Here is a 19,891-nt window from a genome sequence, read left to right as displayed (position 1 = left end):
TGAGACAGAGTCTCCTCTATCCCCCAGGCTGGAGTGGTGCAATGGGCAATCTCTGGTCAGTGCAACCTCCACCTCCCAGGTTCAAGTGATTCTCATGCCTCAGCCTCCCAAGTAGCTGGGATTACAGATGTGTGCCACCACACCTGGCTAATTTTTGAATTTTTAGTAGAGACTGGGTTTCACCATGTTGGCCAGGCTGGTCTCCCAACTGCCAACTTCAGGTGACCCGCCTGTCTCAGCCTCCCAAAGTGCTAGGATTATAGGTATGAGCCACTGCGCTTGGCCTCTATTGTGCATTTTTGCCTGAAACTTCTGGGCTAGATTTCTGCATTTTCCCAGAGTTTGTCTTGAGGCACTATCAAAACCTCTTTAAAAATTGATAACACACTTTCTTGAGGCCATAATATTTTTCCCCAGTAATAGTTTTTACTTATGCATTATATCCTATAATATCTGCATTCCCTGATCTGCTAACAAAAATTCTTAGAATTTTTATGAGATGATCTAGACACACGAAGCAGTTTAGGCGGAGGCTTGAAAACACACATGTGCAAACACACATACACAAACACACACCTTTGAGTTCATGATGACTGCATTCAATTTTTATCTCTCCACATTAGTTTAGGAAATCTTCCCATGTAGTTAGTTCCCCATGACCAACATAGTGAAATCCTATCTCTACTAAAAATACGAAAATTAGCTGCACATGGTGGTGTGTGCCTGTAATCCCAGCAACTCAGGAGGTTGAGATAGGAGAATCACTTGAACCCGAAAGATGGAGGTTGCAGTGAGCCGAGATTGTACCACTGCACTCCACCTGAACTTGTGATCCACCCACCTCAGCATCCCAAAGTGCTGGGATTACAGATATGAGCCACTGCACCTGGCCCACTAACACAGTTTTCTAATATTCACAGGAGCCATCTAGTGAAGACAGATGGTGGCAGGTCAGGCTATAGATACTTGGTAGTCAGTAAATCACCAAGGGCTGATATTCTCTATTAGATTGTTCCATTTTGCTTTTTAAATTTACTGTAAACAACGTAGAGCAGGAAAATAAGAGGATTTGGTTAAAGCAATGTGGTTATGGCCTTTTAAAATATTGTAAATGAAACACAATATCCAAGTTAGTTATTAGACAAATCATTCCTCCAAGTTTGCCAGAAAAGGTAGTTACTTGCTCTTAAAACTGAGATCCTAACACAGGCTACCAAAGAGTCCAAAGCCTGTACTTTAAAGCCATGTTCTGCCTATTTGGTAAAGAGAATTCCTGGCCTACAAAGGACTCTATACCTTTTAAGTTTCTACGTACAATCTATTCAGGCAGTACCAGTTACAGTGGGATCCTTGCTCAGTATGATTTCTCCTTTTTGTGTGTCTGTGTGTTGAGTCCAAATTCCCTGAGTGTATAGCCGTCACTTTGGGACCTTCTAGGCAAGACTGTTGTTAGAAGTGAATGTGCCAATAATCCTTCCTATTAAGGTACCTATTCCTGCCATGCTTGATTCTTAAAGAATTTATGGAAAAGGAACACTCCAAGCAAATATACACTCTATTCTTGTAAGAACTCCTTCCAAAAATTCTTAAGTGGCTACCAGTTCTTATTAAGGGGACTGGAAATGATATAAACTCAATAATGTCTGGCCTCTCATAGCCTAGAAGTTAGACTGCCTTAAGCAATTGACCCCATAGGCAGCACTTTTTTATGATGATTCTCACTCTTACTCGCAAAGGGCCTTGGTAACCACCTCTAACCTACACTAACTATTCCAATTCTGTGAACATAAGAGTAATGGATTGTTCATAATGAAAGAATATTGGCCACTTGCATTCAGTCTCGGAAAGTTTCATTCTCTGACATTGTTCCCAAGAAAAGGTTTAGACCACAGTGCCATATGGAGAATGCATTGAAAACACTGGTCTAAGGACTTTTCTTAAGCCTATTAACCCAGGCTTCTAGACCTGGGTTGTTTTAATGTTCTCCATGTTGCATTTGTTTCTTAGTGAGAATTGGAGACAGAAGCCTGCAATAAACACCACCCACACTAGAAGCTAAGTTACAAAGTATTTTTGACAATATATTGATGTTGCAATAAATATTAGTCATTCGTGCTTATTTTATTTTCATTTCACCCAGCACAAAGTTTTGTTCGTAGCATATAGTAGGCTCTAAGTAAAATTGTGCAGAGTGAATAAACAAATTCCTAAGCAAGTATAAAGTATCTGCTAATTTTCAGCTAATAAACTGTTAAATAACTTAGCCTATGTGCACTTCTACTAGAATTATCTTTCAAAAATATTTATTCAGTGATTCTGGTAAAGTAAAATTGAACAGTGAATGAATGAATAATAACATAGAAATACTATTTAACAATATATTTAAATATATTAACAGATATAATTTTTAAAACCCTACCTTTACTGGGTTTATAGTCTGATGATAGAGATAAGCATTATGCAAATTAAGTAAATAGCTAATAAAATGATATCAATTAGTGGAAAGAAATATTATGAAGAAAAATAAAGTAGAATGAGGGGACACAGAATGTGTTTGTGCTATTCTTCATGGGATAGAGCAGGTACAATGGGACAAACACTTACGGGAAGGAGCCACGGGTATAGTGGGAAAAGACAAGGCAAGTAGTCTTAAAATTATAGTAAACAAGTATGATATATACATATGTCTTACTCAAGAAACTTCATTTAATATAGCTGTGACCTCTTAAAGTAGATGTTAGTTAAATACATTTTAAGATAAATTTTAAAAGTCAGTACAAACTTGCTCATCGCTGGTAAAAGATTCACTATGCATCATACATAGGCAGTAAAGAGTACCAAAACTTAAAATCTTTACATTCTTTTAGCATGGTTGCTCCACTTACTGAGCATATTATTATAATGTATAGCTTAAGCAAGTGTTTGAAATCAGAAAGCATGAGCTGAAATCCACGTTCTGTCTCTTCTCATAATTCAGTGCATGTATCTCAATTTGGATTCAGTTTCCTTGCCTCTAAAGCAAAGAAAATGATCTCTACTTCTAACTTAGACGTTTTATATTCATTAATTCATTCACTCTCTCATTTGTTCAGTCATTCGATACATAGTTATTAATTGTTTACAGTATGACTACCATCATCTGGCCATGTGAATACAGGGTTGCTATCCTGGGATTTGTGAAGAGATCATCAGGAAATTATTAAACAAGGAAATTTGTCATGTGTCAGGCGATAATAAGTATTAAAAAGAAAACAGAACAAGATAAGAGAAAGTACTTGGGACATTCTACTATTTACAATAATGTTTTAAGGTAAATTTGTCTTACAGGATGAGAGAAATTTAAAGATAATGAGAGATCCATTGTTGTGGACTCATCTAGGGGAAAATAGTCCAAATAGAAGAGTATAATTTCAAAGGCCCTATGATTGACCATGCAAAGAGACAGGTATGACTATAATGGAATGTGTGAGGGGACAAGTGACAGAGCAAGGGCAGACAGATAAACTGGAGGCATGATTTGGAGACATGTAAACCACAATGAGCATTTTAAATGTAATTCTGAGTGGGGTTATAAACCATTAGAAAGTTATATGACATAATAAGATGTGGGAGAAGAATAAACCATGTAGTGGCAAGGTTAGAAGCAAGAGGATTAGTTGGTGGTTTTCCTTGAATCCAGACGACAGAGATCTCAACAATCTGGGGTCAGAGAAGGTGATAAGAAGTGGTCAGTTTATGGGTACATTTCCAAAGTCAAATGAGGGCTGGGTGTGGTAGCTTGGGCTTGTAAACTCAGCACTTTGGGAGCCAAGGTGGGAGGATTGCTTGAGACAAGGAGTTCAAAATCAGCCTGGGCAATATAGTTAGACTCTGTTTCTATATAAATTTAGAAAAACTATAACCAGGTATGGTAGTGTGCACCCATAGTCCTAGTTACTCAAGAGGCTGAGGTGGGAGAATCACTTGAGTCCAGGAGGTCAAGGCTGCAGTGAGTCATGGTTGTGTCACTGCACTTTGACCTGGGTGATAGGGCAAGATCCAGTTTCAAAAATGTATGTATATATAGTAGGATGTGTTGATGAGTTGGATGTAGTTTGTGAGAGAAAAGGGGAGTAAAGAATGACTCCAAGGCATATGGTCTGCTATAGCCTGAATTAACTGCATTCCAAATGTATGCTAATCCCAGGAACCTATGAATGTTAAATTATATGGCAAAAGGGATTTAGCAGTTGAGATTAAGTTAAAGATCTTGAGATGGGGAGATTATTTTAGATTTTCAGGGCAGGCTCAGTGTAACCAGAAAAATATATTTTAAGGAAGACTCAATAAAGACAATCTCTAGACACTGGAAAAGGTAAGAGAATGAGTTATGCCTTTGAGCCATTAGTAAAAACCAGCCCTGATAACATCTTGATTTTACCCTAATAAAACTTGCTTGAGACTTTTGATTTCCAGAACTGCAAGAGAATAAATGTGTGTTGCTTTCAGCTATAAAAATTGTCCTAACTTGATACAACAGCAATAGGAAACAAATGTATAGTTTAAGTAACTGAAAGGATAGAAACGAATGGAGGAAGACAAAAAGAGGCAGGTTTAGGACTGTATATGAAAATCAAGTAATTTGGATTTGAATGTGATATTTGAGATAACTTTTAAATATCAAGGTGGAAAAGTCACATACATTGGTGGATACATAAATCTATAATACAGAATGCTCCTAGCTAAATAAATAAATTTAGAAGTAATCAGCACATATGTTTGATATTTAATCCATGAGTCTCAGAAGAATAATCTAGGCTGTAAGTATAGTTGGGGAAAAGAAAGAAAACTACTGAAAGAAGTTCTTCAAAGGTTAAAGACAGAAAACTCAAGGTAATTCAGAAAAGCAGTCGCCAAAGAAGTAAAGAGAAAACTAAAGACTAGTGTCTTGAAGGCCAGAGAGAGAAAATTTTCAAGAAAAAGTGAATATTGGCTGTGTCAAATGCTGCTGATAGAACATAGCAGACTGAAAATGCACCATTAAATTTAGCAGCATGTGTTCATTGATAACTTTGATGAGAGCAAAAACTGTGTAACTTTAATAAGACCTGCTTTGGTAGAAAGAGGGAGCAAAGTCAAATGAGTTCTGGAAAAATTAGGTGAAGAGAAAAAGGAGTCCCTAGTCAGAATATAGCATCCTTGAGCTACAAGAAGGAATGCAATACAAGTCAAGGAATGGACATTAGGTAAGAATTTAAGCAGTCCATATATTACTGTGAAGATTAATGAGCTAAAACAAAATATCGACATATCTACACAAAATAGTTACTCAATGAAATGTATTATTATTAACATAAAAATTCCTCCCACAATCTGATAAATTATGTTAGTGGGATGTCTACTTTGCAATCAAAGAAATTAACTTCTAGTTAAATTAACTGAATTTCCCAGGTGTATTGCTCTACTTCACTTTCCAGAAAACCTTACACTATGAGCAAAGTCACATAATGAAAAAAAAATTCAGTTATGAAAGACAGAGACCTTGGATTTGAGCAACTTTTCTCTTATAAAGTATTTATCAATGTTGTGATATTAAAAACAACTTCAGTCCTTCATGTTCATAATAGAGCTAATGACACCTTCCCTACACAAGGTTGCTGATAGGATTAAATAAAATCTGCATGTTAAAAATTTTTATGAAATGTCTGACATTTTGAAAAGGGTATTGCAAAACTGGGACAAATATTTTCTCAGTTGGAGAAATAATCTTAGAGCAAATAAATCTGAAATTTGACTTTCACTGAAGACTGATGATGGCAGACAGATGAAGACGGTGACTAAAACATAGGAGACAGCAATAAAGAAATTATTTGACAGACTAAAAAAAAAATTATGTTTGAGCACCAAATGTAAAAGTCAAAAGCAACAAAGAAAGGCATAAAATGCCAAACCTAGGTCTTCAATTTGAATGTTTGAGAAACTCAGAAGCGGTGGGGGAGTGGGGAGATGCAGCAGTTGTGATCAAGGTGTCACCATGAAAGTTTAGTCAGTGATAGACTGAAAATGAATGGAGGCCAGTGGTTCATATATTAGACTAACAGGTGAAAGAAAGCAGGGCCCATGTGAGATGGAAATAAATTCAAAGACGATAGGGTAAATTATAGACATTTAGTCAACTGTCCATCAAGGTGACAATTCCTTAAATTCTCACCAGAAAACAATATTACTTTTACTTTCTTAATTAGACTCCTTCCTTTAGTGATCTCACTTCCTAAAGAGCTTTACTCCAAGCAAAAACAAGAAGAGTATAGATTTAATCTACCCCTTCTGCTCATTTGAATTCTGCTACTTTTTTGAAAAAAACAATTATTTTCCAAAAAATTGGAATTAATTAAATAAATACAAATGAGGTAAGTATATACAGAATCACACATACACAAAATGCTGGGACCCAGATTAGTAATTTAAATAATTCTCAATATACAGTGAAAAGAAAAAGATACACCCGCTTTTTTTTTCTTCCAAAACATTAACAATGTGCAAAGGAAGGCAATGCTGCTATTGTAAAGCTCTGAATTAAACTATCTGCTAATGGCACCCACTACAAGGCAATTGTGAAGGTCAAATAATCAGATCTGTGTACAAGGTTAACATAGTACTTGTTCAATAACACGCATCCAATAAAAGCAGAATACGGCTATTATTATCAAGATACATTGTTTTCTTAAAACAGGTTTCTCTTTACTACAAAAACAATAATTACTTTGTGCCTAGACATGTTTCATTAATATGAAAATAAAATTTGATGCCTCAGTATATCATCAATATTTTTTGGAGTCTATTGTTTTTATTTTTCTCATTAATACAAAGGAAAGCCTCATATATATCCATCTTTGCTGTTGAGTCTTTAAAAGCTATAATACTTACATTGTGCAAACAGTATATTTCATAAGACTGAGTATCATATGGATTGCATAAAATGAATATATTTCATTAATAGATTTTGTTTTAAATTATGGAATTCTTGGATACTAAAATAAATTATTATTTAAAAGAGCTTTAACTGTTCTGATGGTTTATGTTGTTTTTTTTTTGTTTGTTTGTTTTGGGGGGGAATTATATTAACCTGTCTGTAGTAACTGTACTATAAGAGGTTTGTTAGTTTTGGAATTTTTAAAAATTCATTAACTATCTCAAATGCGTTTTCTGGTGTACTATCAGTAAATAAAGTATTTTCTCCTGACAATGGTCATCAGAGGATGATCTATTCTTCTCAATATAAAAAAGTATAGAGCTGGTAAACATTTTTAAAACAAATTTCAGGACAACTTAAGAAGTGTTTACTCAAAAAAAAAAAAAAAAAAAAAAAAAAAAAAAAAAAAAAAAAAAAAATAAAAAAAAAAAAAAAAAAAAAAAAAAAAAAAAAAAGCTGATACTACATTAGATTAGAATGCAACAAGTCTGTAGCATTCTTGCCTGTAGGTATTTCCATCTTATCAGTTTTGTTGGCAAAATCCCAGAGCTTTACCTGATGCCGGTGGAGGACTCAAATCAGGGCTGTTAGAAGAGCAAGAAGAAATTCAATGGGAAGATTTAGAGGCAAGAGGGTCAGAGAAGAACTGAGATAATAAATTTTTCAAATACAGTTGGCTAGCAGCTAAGCTAAAAATGTGTGAGAAACCCCAGAGGGCTCAGTGAAAACTGAAAGCCTGGGGAGAACATGAACTTGCTGAATCTTTGTATATAATTCTCAACTCACATATAGCTGGGGTGGTAGGGGTGGAGAACTTACAGAACTAGCTTGAGGTGCCAGAGCACATCCTCTGCTAGAATTACTAAGTAATGTCCAAACTAGACAGACATAGGGGCGATCCCATGGGAATCAGACTTCAAAAAACAAAATAAAACAAACAGAGCAGATACATGAGAGGCTGTGCTATAGCTTGTGTCTGTGTCCCAGCCCAAATCTCATGTCACATTGTAATCCCCAGTGTTAGAGGTGGGGCCTGGTGGAATGTGATTGGATTACGGGGGAGGATTTCCTTTTCGGTGCAGTTCTCATGACAGCAAGTGAGCTATGGCGAGATCTGGCTGTTTAGAAGTCTGTAGTACCTCCCGCCTCACCTTCTTCCCCATGCTCAGGCAGGTAAGATGTGCCGCTTCGCCTTCACCTTTCGCTGTAACTGAAAGTTTCCTGAGCCTTCTCCAGCCATGGTTTCTGTACAACCTATAGAACTGTGAGCCAGTTAAACTATTTTCTTTGTAAGTTATCCAGTTTCTGGTAGTTATTTATAGCAGTGTGAGCACAGCCTATACAGGCTGCATACCACAGTATGCCCAGAACTCTTCTTAAAACCCTGCCCTCACAGGCGTGTGATCTTCCCTTGGGTTCCCACCAGTTAGAAGTTCTGCCAGCCTGTGCCTGAGAGCTTGGCCAGTGACGTGGGGACCAACCCATTCCTCTCCATCACAGCCAGCACCTGAACACTGGGCTGACCAAACCCCATCCAGCTCTACAGGGACTCATACAGGCTGCCCGGGGGGGCCATCTAGAGGCTGGGGAATTGGGAGACTACTTAGCCTGTTTCAGCTCTGCTGGCACCTGACTACTTTCTCTCCCCAGGGCCTGAGGTGAGGCCAACCTGATAAGCCACCACCACCACAACCAACACACACTCACAGGGTTCCAAAGGTGGATCCTCCTCCTCCTCTATGTAAAGCAGCAGCGCTACCACATCAGAGAACAGGCAAACCAGAATGCTGTCTGTATCAGGTTGAATGATGAAGTTCCGTCCCAAAACCACTCCTACAGAGAGATACAAAATAGGCGTTTTCCAAGGCTCTCAATCACATTGTGGTGTGGAGACAGACTATACTGTGCATCTCAACTAGGAGTCACAAGCTCCGGAACAGGGTTCTGATAGAGTAACAGTCCACATTCCTAGGATAAGTCCACATTACTACCTAGGATAAGGAGCCAATGCAGCCACCCCACTGCCCAGCAGAGATTTCAGTGCTTTTCACCAGCAGCTCTTCCCAGCCACCCTCTTCAGGGCTGGTACCCTGTATCACCATAGGAATATTCATGGGCAAGCCAGGGATTTTAGCTCTGTCCAGCTGTGTCTCCTAACCCTTTTGAAAGAGAAAACTCAGGACACCCAGCACTCCACTCTCCAGCACATTACCTGAAGCAACAGAGAGCACCTCACAGTAAACAATGATAAGGTACATACCAACTGCTTGCACCACAGTTGGCTTTTATCTGCAGGGGTCATTTACTGGCCTGAAGGTAGGATTGCACAGCACAATGTAAAATCTGCTGTCAGAAGTGTTAGGCTATGAAAGCAAAGCAAAAAATACTAGTCAAAATATAATCACACACCCAAGGTAGGAGAAAAGAGGAAATTTTTTACAAACACAATAATATACAAGAGAAAGAACAAATTCTTTCACACACAAAAAAATGAGAAATGACAACATCTCCAGATGAAAAGGAACCAGTGCAAGAATTCTGGCACTATGAAAAACCTGCATATTGTGATACCAAAAAAGGATAACATAAACTCTGCAACAAAAGTCCCTAACCAAAATAAAAACTCAGAAATGACAGATAAAGAATTTGAAGTATGGATAGCAAGAAAGCTAGTGAGATCCAAGACAAAATTGAAAGTCAACACAAAGAAACTTCTAAAGCAATCCAGGAAATGAAGAAAATGATAAACACCTTAAAAAGAAATCAATGAGAGCTTCTGGAATTGAAAAACTCTTAAGATGCATGTTCTTCACATGTACCCCAAAACCTAAAATGCAATAAAAAATAAAAAAGAAATTTCAAAGCACAATTGAAAGCTTTATCAATAGGTTACACCAAACAGAAGAAAAGAATTTATAGCTTGAAGGCTGATTTTTTTTTTCAACTAACAGAGCCAGGAAAAAAACAGAGAGAGAAAAAAAAATTTAATTAGCAAAGTATTGGAGAAATATGAGATTAAATACAGTGACTAAACCTATGAATTATTGGCATTCCTGAGAGAGAAGGGAAAAGGGTAAAAAACAAATTATGGAAAATATATTATAGGAAATTATTTTTTTTAATCCCTGATTTTGTTAGGAAGGTAGATATCTAGATACAACAAATCCAAACAAAACCTTAAGATACTATAGAAAATGCATGTCATCAAGGCATATCATTAGCAGACTGTATAAGATCAATGCTGAAGAAAAGCATTTTAAAGCAGTTAGAAAAAAAGACCAGATCACTTACAAATGGAACCCAATCAGGCTAACAGCAGACTTCTCAGCAGAAACCTTATAGGCCAGAAGAGATTGAGAATCTATTTTTAGCATTCTGAAAGGAAAAAAAATTCAATAAAGAATTTCATATTTTGCCAACTAAGCTTCATAAGTAAGGGAGAAATAAAATCTTTTTTAGCCAAACAATCACTAAGGAAATTCATAATCACTAAGGAAATTCATTTTCACTACAGAAGGCTCACAAGAGATTCTTAATGCAGCTGTAAGAATGAAAGCAAAAGAATCGTACCTGTTACCACAAAAACACACTTAGTTACATAGCCCATAGACCCTATAAAGCAACTGCACAATATAAACTACTAAGAAACAGCCTAACAACTTCACAATAGGATCAAAACTTCACATATCAATATTAACTTTGAATGTAAGTAATATAAATGTCCCACTTAAAGGCACAGAGTGGCAAGTTAAATTTTTTAAAGACTCATTTATCTACTGTCTTCAAGAGAACCATCTCACACGTAATGTCATTCTCAGGCTCAAAGTAAAGAGTTGGAGAAAGAGCTATCACCCAAACAAAAAAACAATAAAAGAACAAGAGTCACTATTCTTATAACAGATAAAGCAAACTTTAAGGCAGCAATAGTCAAAAAGGACACAGAAGGACACTACATAGTAATAAAGGGTTCAATTCAGCAATAAGACTTAACTATTCTAAACATACACACACTCAACATTAGCATACCCAGATTCATAAAACAAGTACTTTTAGACCTATGAGAAGACTTAGACCACCACACAATAATAGTGAGGAACTTTGACACTCAACTGGCAGTGTCAGATCATTCAGGCAGAAAACTAGCAATGAAAGTCTGGACCTAAATTCTACACTTGAAAAATTGGACCTATAGACATCTACAGAATACTCCACCCATTAACCACAGAATATATATTCTTCTAATCTTCACACAGAACGTACTCTAAGACCACATACTCAGTCATAAAGCAAGTCACAATCAATTTAAAACAATGAAATTATTATTGATTTTGAAATTATTATTATTGGTTGATACCAAACTCTCAGAACACTATTAAGGAAAAAAAAATCAATACCAAAAAGATCTCTCAAAACCACACAATAATATAGAAATTAAGCAAACTTCTAAATGATTTTGGGTAAACAAAAAAATTAAGGCAGAAATGAAAAAAAATCTTTGAAACAAATGAAAGCAGGGACACAAGCATCAACATTTTTGCCATGCAGTAAAAGCAGCCTTAAAAGGATAGTATATAGTGCTAAACATCTACATTAGGAAGTTAGAAATATCTCAAATTAACAATCTAATGTCACACCTAGAGGAATTAGAAAAACAATAAACTAACCCCAAAGCTGCAGAAGAAAAGAAATACTAACATCAGAGCAGAACTGAATGAGATTGAGACCCAAAAATCCATACAAAAAGATCAATGAAACCAAAAGTTGTTTCTTTGAAATAATACACAAGACTGATAGACCACTAGCTAGATTAACAGGGAAAAGAAAAAGAGGAGATCCAGCTAAGCACAATCAGAGATGACAAAGTTAGTATTACAGTCATTCCCACAGAAATACAAGCAATCTCCAGATGCTATTAGGAACAACTCTCTATATGCAAATTAGAAAATATAGAGGATTAATAAATTCATGAAAACACAACCTCTCAAGTTTGAATCAGGAAGACATTGAAACTCTGAACATACCAATATTGAATTTCAAAATTTAATTGCTAATTTAAAACAAAAGAACTATCAGCTAAAAAAGCCCCAGAGTAGATAGATTCACAGTCAAATTCTACCAGATGTACAAGGAAAAGCTGGTACCAATTCTACTAAAATTATCCCCCCCCAAAAAAAATTGAGAAAGAACTCCTCCCTATCACCATAATAAAAAAATCTGGCAAAGCCACAATCATAAAAGGAAACTACTAGCCAACATCCTTGATGAACATAGACACAAAAATCTTTAACAAACTACTAGCACACCAAATCCAGCAGCGCATCAAAATCTTAATTCACCATGATCATGTAGGCTTTATTCTTGTAATGAAAGTTTGGTTCAACATATGCAAGTCAATAAATGTGATTCACCACATAAATAAAATTAAAAACAGAAAGCATATAATCATCTCAATACGTACAGAAAAGGGTTTTGATAAAATCCAATATCTCTTCATGATAAAAATCTTTCACCACACTAGCACTGAAGGAACATAACAGACTATAAGAGCCATCTATGACAAACACATAGCCAACATCATACAGAATGGGCAAAAGCTGGAGGCATTTCCCTTAAGAATGGGTTCAAGGCAAGGTTGTCCCACACAGTACTGGAAGTCCTAGCTAGGGCAATCAGGCAAGAGAAAGATTAGAAAATTCTAATAACTCAGATAAATTCTCCTAGAACAGATAAATAACTTCAGCAAAATTTTAAGTCACAAAATCAATGTATAAAAATCAGTAGCACTTCTATACACCAATAATATTTAAGCTGAGAACCAAATCAAAATATAATCCCAATTATAATTGCTACAACCTAAAATAAAAAGAAATATAGCTAACCCAAAAAAAATGAAAGAAAGATCTCTATAATGAGAATTAAAAGACACTGCCAACAAAAGTCAAATATGACACAAACAAATGAAAAAATTTTCCATGCTCATGGATAGGAAAAATCAAGATTATTATAATGGTCATACTGCCCAAAGCAATCTATATATTCAATGTTATTCCTATCAAACTACCAAAGTCATCTTTCACAGAAGTAGAATAAACTGCTCTTAAGTTCATATGGAACAAAAAAGAGCCTGCATAGTCAAGTTACTCCTAAGCAAAACGAACAAAGCCAAATGTATTACATTATCAGACTCCAAACTATATTCTAAGGCTACAGTAACCCAAACAGCATGACATTGGCACAAAAACAGGCAGACAGACAAAGAGAACATAGATATAAAGCCTTATACCTACAACCATCTATATTTGACAAAGCCAACAAAAATAAACAATGGGGAAAGGACACATTATTCAATGGTGCTGGGATAACTGGATAGACATACCCAGAATATTGAAACTGGACTCCTACTTTTCACCATATACAAACATCAACTCAATATGGATGAAATATTTAAATATGATACCTAAAACCATAAAAATCCTAGAAGAAAACTTAGAAAATGCCCTTCTGACATTGGCCTTAGCCTAAAGTTTATGATTAGGTCCTCAAAAGTAATTGCAATAAAAACAAAAATTTACAAGTGGAATCTATTAAACTAAAGAGATTCTGCACAATAAAAGAAATTATCAAGAGTACACAGACAACTTATAGAATGAGAGAAAATATTCTCAAACTATGCACAAGATAAAGTTCTTGTTCCAGAATTTATATGGGACTGTAACAATTTAACAATCAAAAACAAATAACCCCTTTAAAAAGTGGACAAAGAACATTCACAGACACTTCTCAAAGAAGACAAATAAGTGGCCAAAAAACATGAAAAATGCTCAACATCACCAATCCTCATAGAAACGCAAATCAAAATCACAATAAGATACCATCTCACTCCAGTAAGTATGGCTACTGCCTTTTGTTTTGTTTTGTTTCATTTTCTTGAGGTAGAATCTCGCTCTGTCACCAGGGATAGAATGTAGTGGCACAATCTTAGCTAACTACAGTCTCCTCATCCCAGGTTCAAGCGATTCTTCCTCCTCAGCCTCCCAAGCAACTGGGATTACAGGTGTGCACCACCACAGCCAGCTGATTTTGTATTTTTAGTAGAGATGGTGTTTCACCATGTTGGCCAGGCTGGTCTAAAATTCCTGACCTGAAGTGATCTTCCTGCCTCAGCCTCCCAAATTAGAATGGCTATTGTTAAAGTGTCAAAAATAATAGATGGCAAGATTGTAGAGGTAAGGGGATGCATATACACTGTTGGTAGAAATGTGAATTAGTTCAGCCACTGTGGAAAGCAGAGAAAAAATTTCTAAGAACTTAAAACAGAGCTACCATTCAACCCATCCATCTATTACTGGATTTATACTCAAAATAAAATTAATTATTCTACCAAAAAGATGCATGCACTAGTACATTTAGGTCAACACTAGTCACAACAGCAAGGACATGGAATCAATCTAGGTGTCCATCAACAGTAGACTGAATAAAGAAAATATGGTTCATATTCATATGGAATACTATATAGCCATAAAAAAGAATGTTCTCCAGAACAACATGTATACCACTGGAGGGCATTATCCTAAGCAAACTAATGTGGGAACAAAAATCCAAATACCACATGTTCTCACTTATAAGTTGGCGCTAAACATTGAGTACACAGGGACATAAAGACAGTACTCAACGGGGATTACTAAAAGAGGGAATAGGAGAGGGGTGAAAGTGTTATAAATCTGGGTGCTATGCCCACTATCGGGTGACAGGATAATTTGTGCCCCAACTCATAACAAGCCTGCACATGTACTCCCTGACTCTAAAATTAAATCTGAAAGTATAATAAATTATAACATCCACTGTTGGATGTATAACATATACAGGTATAGCAGTTATGTCAATAATAGCATAAAGGAGTGGGATTTGGTGCAATATTTCTATTTTTTTCCAAAAGCAAGTTAGTACACAGTGTATGATAAGTCAAAGATGCATATTTTAGTTTCTAAACCAAACACTTTAATCAATGCAAAGAAATTGGTATTAATATTGCAAAGAAACTGATTGTGGTAATAGTTACATGACACTTGTCAAAACTCACTTTTTAAAGGTAGACTTTATTGTATGCAAATTACATCAGTGAAGCTGATTTGAAAAATGAGCTTTCCCAGATTTTTTCTACAAAAAAAAAGGTCTTATTTGAATGTAAACAATCTTAGGAACAACTCAAAATTGGCTAAAAGTGAGAAGATGTAGGAAGCTGTGATAGTTAAACTCAGAATACAAAAGACAATGTTTTCCTTCTACTAAACTGTGTACCAATAAACAGCATATTGAAATGAGAACGTTTTGTAAAATAACGTAATATGAGAATTTCAAATAAAACGTAACTTTAATTTTAATTAAATATCAGAATGTCATAGAACTTCTCTGTCTTATTAAAAGTACAATTTGTGTGAAATGTGATGGCAAAAGATTGTCAAAAGGCATCAAGGAGAGTGACAATGTCAATGCTTCGACCTCTGCAGTAACGCTAAAAATCTAATCTGAAAGTACAGCTTTCGCGTATCAATCTGAATTTAGCAATAGGACCAACTAAATAATTTAGTAAATGCAACGCTTTTTAAATCAACATTTTCCAAAAGCAGTACCCCTGGTTTTGTTAAGGGAAATCCCCAAATGGTAAAAATAGCAGGCTCTTGCTAAGATTGCATCTTCCCTCGGTTCAATAGATACACATAGCACACGTTTTTTTCAGAGGTATTTTATTGTTTTTCTACTTTTCATCAGGGTTCTGTTGCCATGGCAATAAAGTAGGCTATCTTGTTGGATTTCACCTTTGCTGTCTTACTTCATATGGTTCTCTCTGCTCAGAGCAAACATGGTGGGTGCTGCACACATACAAATGTCTGATTTTGTATTTCCTTCTTGAGAGTGCTTGGCAGTTAGTCTCCTGAGACAGCTGAAGCAGCACTTCACAAAGGGGCATTCATCCTTCTCTCTAATGACCACCATCATATGTCTCATTTATTTTGCGATCTCTCTTTTAAGAAGGACACAGATTCTCTTGAAAGATTTCTTTTTCCCATTGAAAACAGAGGTCTTTTAACATTTCAATTAACTTGGTTGTCAGATCAACTTTAAATACATTCCCTGTTTAATGTTACCCGTTGTTAAGGTGTGAAAAAAAAAAGAAAACTCAAAAGAGCATATAGGTTCACCAAAAATACAGATGAATAGATTTATTTAGTGAACAAACACTTTAACTTTTAGTCTCTTCTCATTTACCTACAGCAATTACCAATTCTTTCAACTATCTAAATGTAAATCATGATTCCCTTCAAAGGCTGTTTAAGTCTTTGAATGGGGCAAAGAAGCATGCACTAAATATTTGTTGAAGAGGTAAATAAACATGTAAGGACACACATGCACATATACACACACATCCCAAATATTGTTGAATTAAAACCAGAAAGAAACTACAACAGGGATTAAACCTTGTGCCTATTAGATATAGGGAGTCCTTCCACAAACACCATGCTTTCCCCTTCTGCCCAAAACAAACATTTTCCCCCCAATTCCTACCTATTTCTGATTACCTAAGTTTAATGTTACCATATTTATTTGCATCCGATAGCCAGTGTTCTTCAACAATATTTATTCATCGGGTTTTTGGTTTGCGATTATTTTTAAAGGAAATTTTTAGTCCTACTACTTATAGATTAAAATATAACTTTTATATATCATCATAAGACAGATTTCTATGAATTTAAGCAAAGTTTACAAAAAGTAATGGTAATATTTTTAAGATTTCATAATTCCAAATTTTATTTAATTTTGTGGTTGTAGTCAGTATTGTCTAGATAATTCTTACCACATTATTATTATTGTTATTAACCTCCCACTTTAAAGTTTTTCTGTCCTTAAAACTGATGACTTATTTTATTTAAGCAGTCCTTTTTTGCATCCAAGTTCATGGAATGCTCATTCCATGTTTTCTAAACGATCAATAATTTGTATTATTGTACTGTCATTAGTTCTTGTTAGCAGTGCTAGTTTTTTTTCTGCCTGTCAGGATTTCCCTATCCTTTTCTGTCTAGTTCCTTTGCAGAGTCACTGACTTTGTTTCTGAAGCATCCATCCATTATAGTACTCATTTCCAACTCCAAGAACAGCCCTATATCCCAGGTTGGCTAGAGATACCATCCCTTCTCCCCAGTGATTACTTCAGGAATCACTATATTATCCCTTCAGACACAAGGAGTTCTTAGAGGAGAAATCTCTGCATAGACAATACAAATATAAAGTAGCAGCCATCTTGCTCACAATATGAAGTTCTTCTCGATGAAATAATGCCACATAGAGACAGGCTGAGCCAAGAGGGAGATAAAGACATGGAGGTGATTACATGTATATCTAAAACCAGTTTTTTACATAACTGTTTCAGTTGTATGTCCTAATAGTGACCACTTTTCTTAAGCTCAGGTAACTACATCACTTCAGAGGACTTCCCCGCCCACAATAAATAAACTTTTAGTTTTTCTTTTACTGCACACTTTTATAACAAGCATAACACTCTGATCTGAATTCTCTAATTTACTTATTTTATTTTATAGTCTCTTTCCCCCACTACAACATAAGCTTCACTTTTGAGGATCTTTTCTCACAATTTTTACTATTGTAGCCCCAGAGCCTAGCAACATGCCTGGCTTTCAATAAACAGTTGTTGAATAGATAAATGAATGAATAAAGCTTGTTTGAGGGGAGTTTCTGTAACTAGAAGCTAAAAGAACCTGACTAGTGCATGTTTTGTTTTTCTAGGTTGTAGCAATACCACAAAAATCTGGAAGCTGTTATTTCTATTTTGTTAACTTTTTGCATTACTTTTTCTTCACATTATTGTGGTTTTTGTCTAATTTGCTTCCCTCAAATGGGTTTTCAAAATAGTCTTCCAGCAGCATTTTCTGTACCTCCACTTAACCCTTTGTTTTGGTATTCATACTGTCACCAGAGTGATATTTACAAGAAAAAAAAACGATTATGTTTACTCTGTGTGCTCTAATTTTCAGCAGAAATCTTCCAATTTCCATGTTCTTCAAACAAAACCATATCTCCCCTGGCTTCCACATATTCATGAACAGGAATTAAGGAGGATCCAAGAGCACGATGTACTTCAAATCAAACCTCTCCTGCAAACTCCACATGCCCACTAGCGAGAGTGAGAATCATGGAACCCTATGCTTCTGGCAAGACTCACCCCTCCCTTTCCAAAATTTACATCTCACCTCCACCTGATTTGAGACCACCATTTTATTTTTCCCTTTATCCACTTTTAAATCAGTTATCACAGGACATTCAGAACTCCTAGCTCATCCATTTCTGTAGATTCTAAACAACATGATGGTTACATAACCAGAAGTGCAACAGTCTCGTCCCCACCCCACCCTGCCCCCAGCAATCTTTAAATCACTTTTCTGCTCTATTTTTATGCTTAGAATCTCTCTATATATATCATATACTGCCTTTCCTGACAAGAATTAATATAAATTCCCTTTCATTGTTTCCCAATTTCTCTAATCCTTCTTGTGGTCTGGTATGGACAACAGAATCAGACCTGGACAACGTGGCACTCATTCTCTGTTCTGTAAGAGACGGCTATGTATGGTTGGTCTCCCAAAGATGCCTCTGTTCTAATTCCTGGAGTCCAATAATATAATGCTCTATGTGGCACAGGGGAAATAAGGTTACAGATGGAATTAAGTTTGCTAATACCTTAATCTTAAAGTAGGGAGATTATCCTGGATTATCCGGGTGGTCCCAGTGTAATTGCAAGTGTCCTTAAACATATAAAAAGGAGACAAAGTTAGATCCATGAATGTGAGTATGGCTTCCAAGGTGAATGAGGGACCATAAGTCAAGTAGTAAAGGCAGGCTATGGCAGCTTAGAAAAGAAAAAAAATAGATCTTCCAGAAAGAAATAGAGCCCTGCTGACAACTTGATTTTAGACCAATGAGACCCCTTTCAAACTTCTGACCTCCAGAATTGTAAGTAATATGTGTGTGTTGCTTTAAGTCACTAAGTTTTTGGTAATTTGTTAAAGCAATTTCTTAGTCCATTTGTTTTGCTATAATAAAAAATACCATATTTGTACCTTATAAGATAGAGCACACACCTTATTAGCTTATAAACAACAGAAATGTATTTCTTACAGTTCTGGGGCTGGAAAGTCCAAGATCGAGGTGCTAGCTTTGATAGTGGCTCAGTGTCTGGTGAAGGCCCACTTCCTTACAGATGGCACCTTCTTGCTGTATTCTCACATGGTGAAAGAGGCTAGCAAGCTCTCTGGGATCTCTTTCATAAGAGCACTAATCCCATTGATGAAGGCTGTGCCTTGATAACCTTATCACATCTCAAAGTTCTCACCCCTTAATATTACCACCTTGGCAGTTAGGTTTCAACATATAAAGTTTGGGAGAATAAAAAAATTCATATCATAGCAAGCAGCAACTGATACATCATGTGACAAAAAAGGGCCAGTGTTTCATGAAAATATTCCTCATATTGACATATTGATAATGGAAGAGAGAATTCTTTTTACTAAGATCCCAAGATGTAAGAATCTATAGTGCTGAAACCAAGAACCTCTCTCCACCACAGGAAAAAAGGAAAAAAAAAAAAAAAGCTGGCTGCTGTGGCTTACACCTGTAATTCCAGCACTTTGGGAGGCCGAATTGGGTGGGTCATGAGGTCAGGAGTTCCAGACCAGCCTGACCAACATGGTGAAAGCCCGTATCTACTAAAAATACAAAAATTAGCTGGGTACAGTGGCATGTGCCTGTAATCCCAGCCACTCAAAAGGCTGAGGCAGGAGAATCACCTGAACCCAGGAGACAGAGTTTGCAGGTAGCCAAGATCACACCACCGCACTCCAGCCTGGGCTACAAAGTGAGATTCCATCT

The 19,891-nt window shown here is 36.1% G+C and overlaps 1 pseudogene; it reads right to left on the bottom strand.

The window, feature by feature from the left end:
• The window catches only part of LOC108292227, a 7,157-nt pseudogene extending 5,655 nt beyond the window's left edge, over positions 1-1,502 (bottom strand).
• Positions 1,503-19,891: the final 18,389 nt, after the last annotated feature.

Source organism: Cebus imitator, unplaced genomic scaffold (assembly GCF_001604975.1).
Source record: "Cebus imitator isolate Cc_AM_T3 unplaced genomic scaffold, Cebus_imitator-1.0 Scaffold483, whole genome shotgun sequence".
Taxonomy (NCBI): Eukaryota; Metazoa; Chordata; class Mammalia; order Primates; family Cebidae; genus Cebus; species Cebus imitator.
Note: the sequence above shows the minus strand (reverse complement) of the source record. Positions and strands in the feature narration are given on the sequence as shown.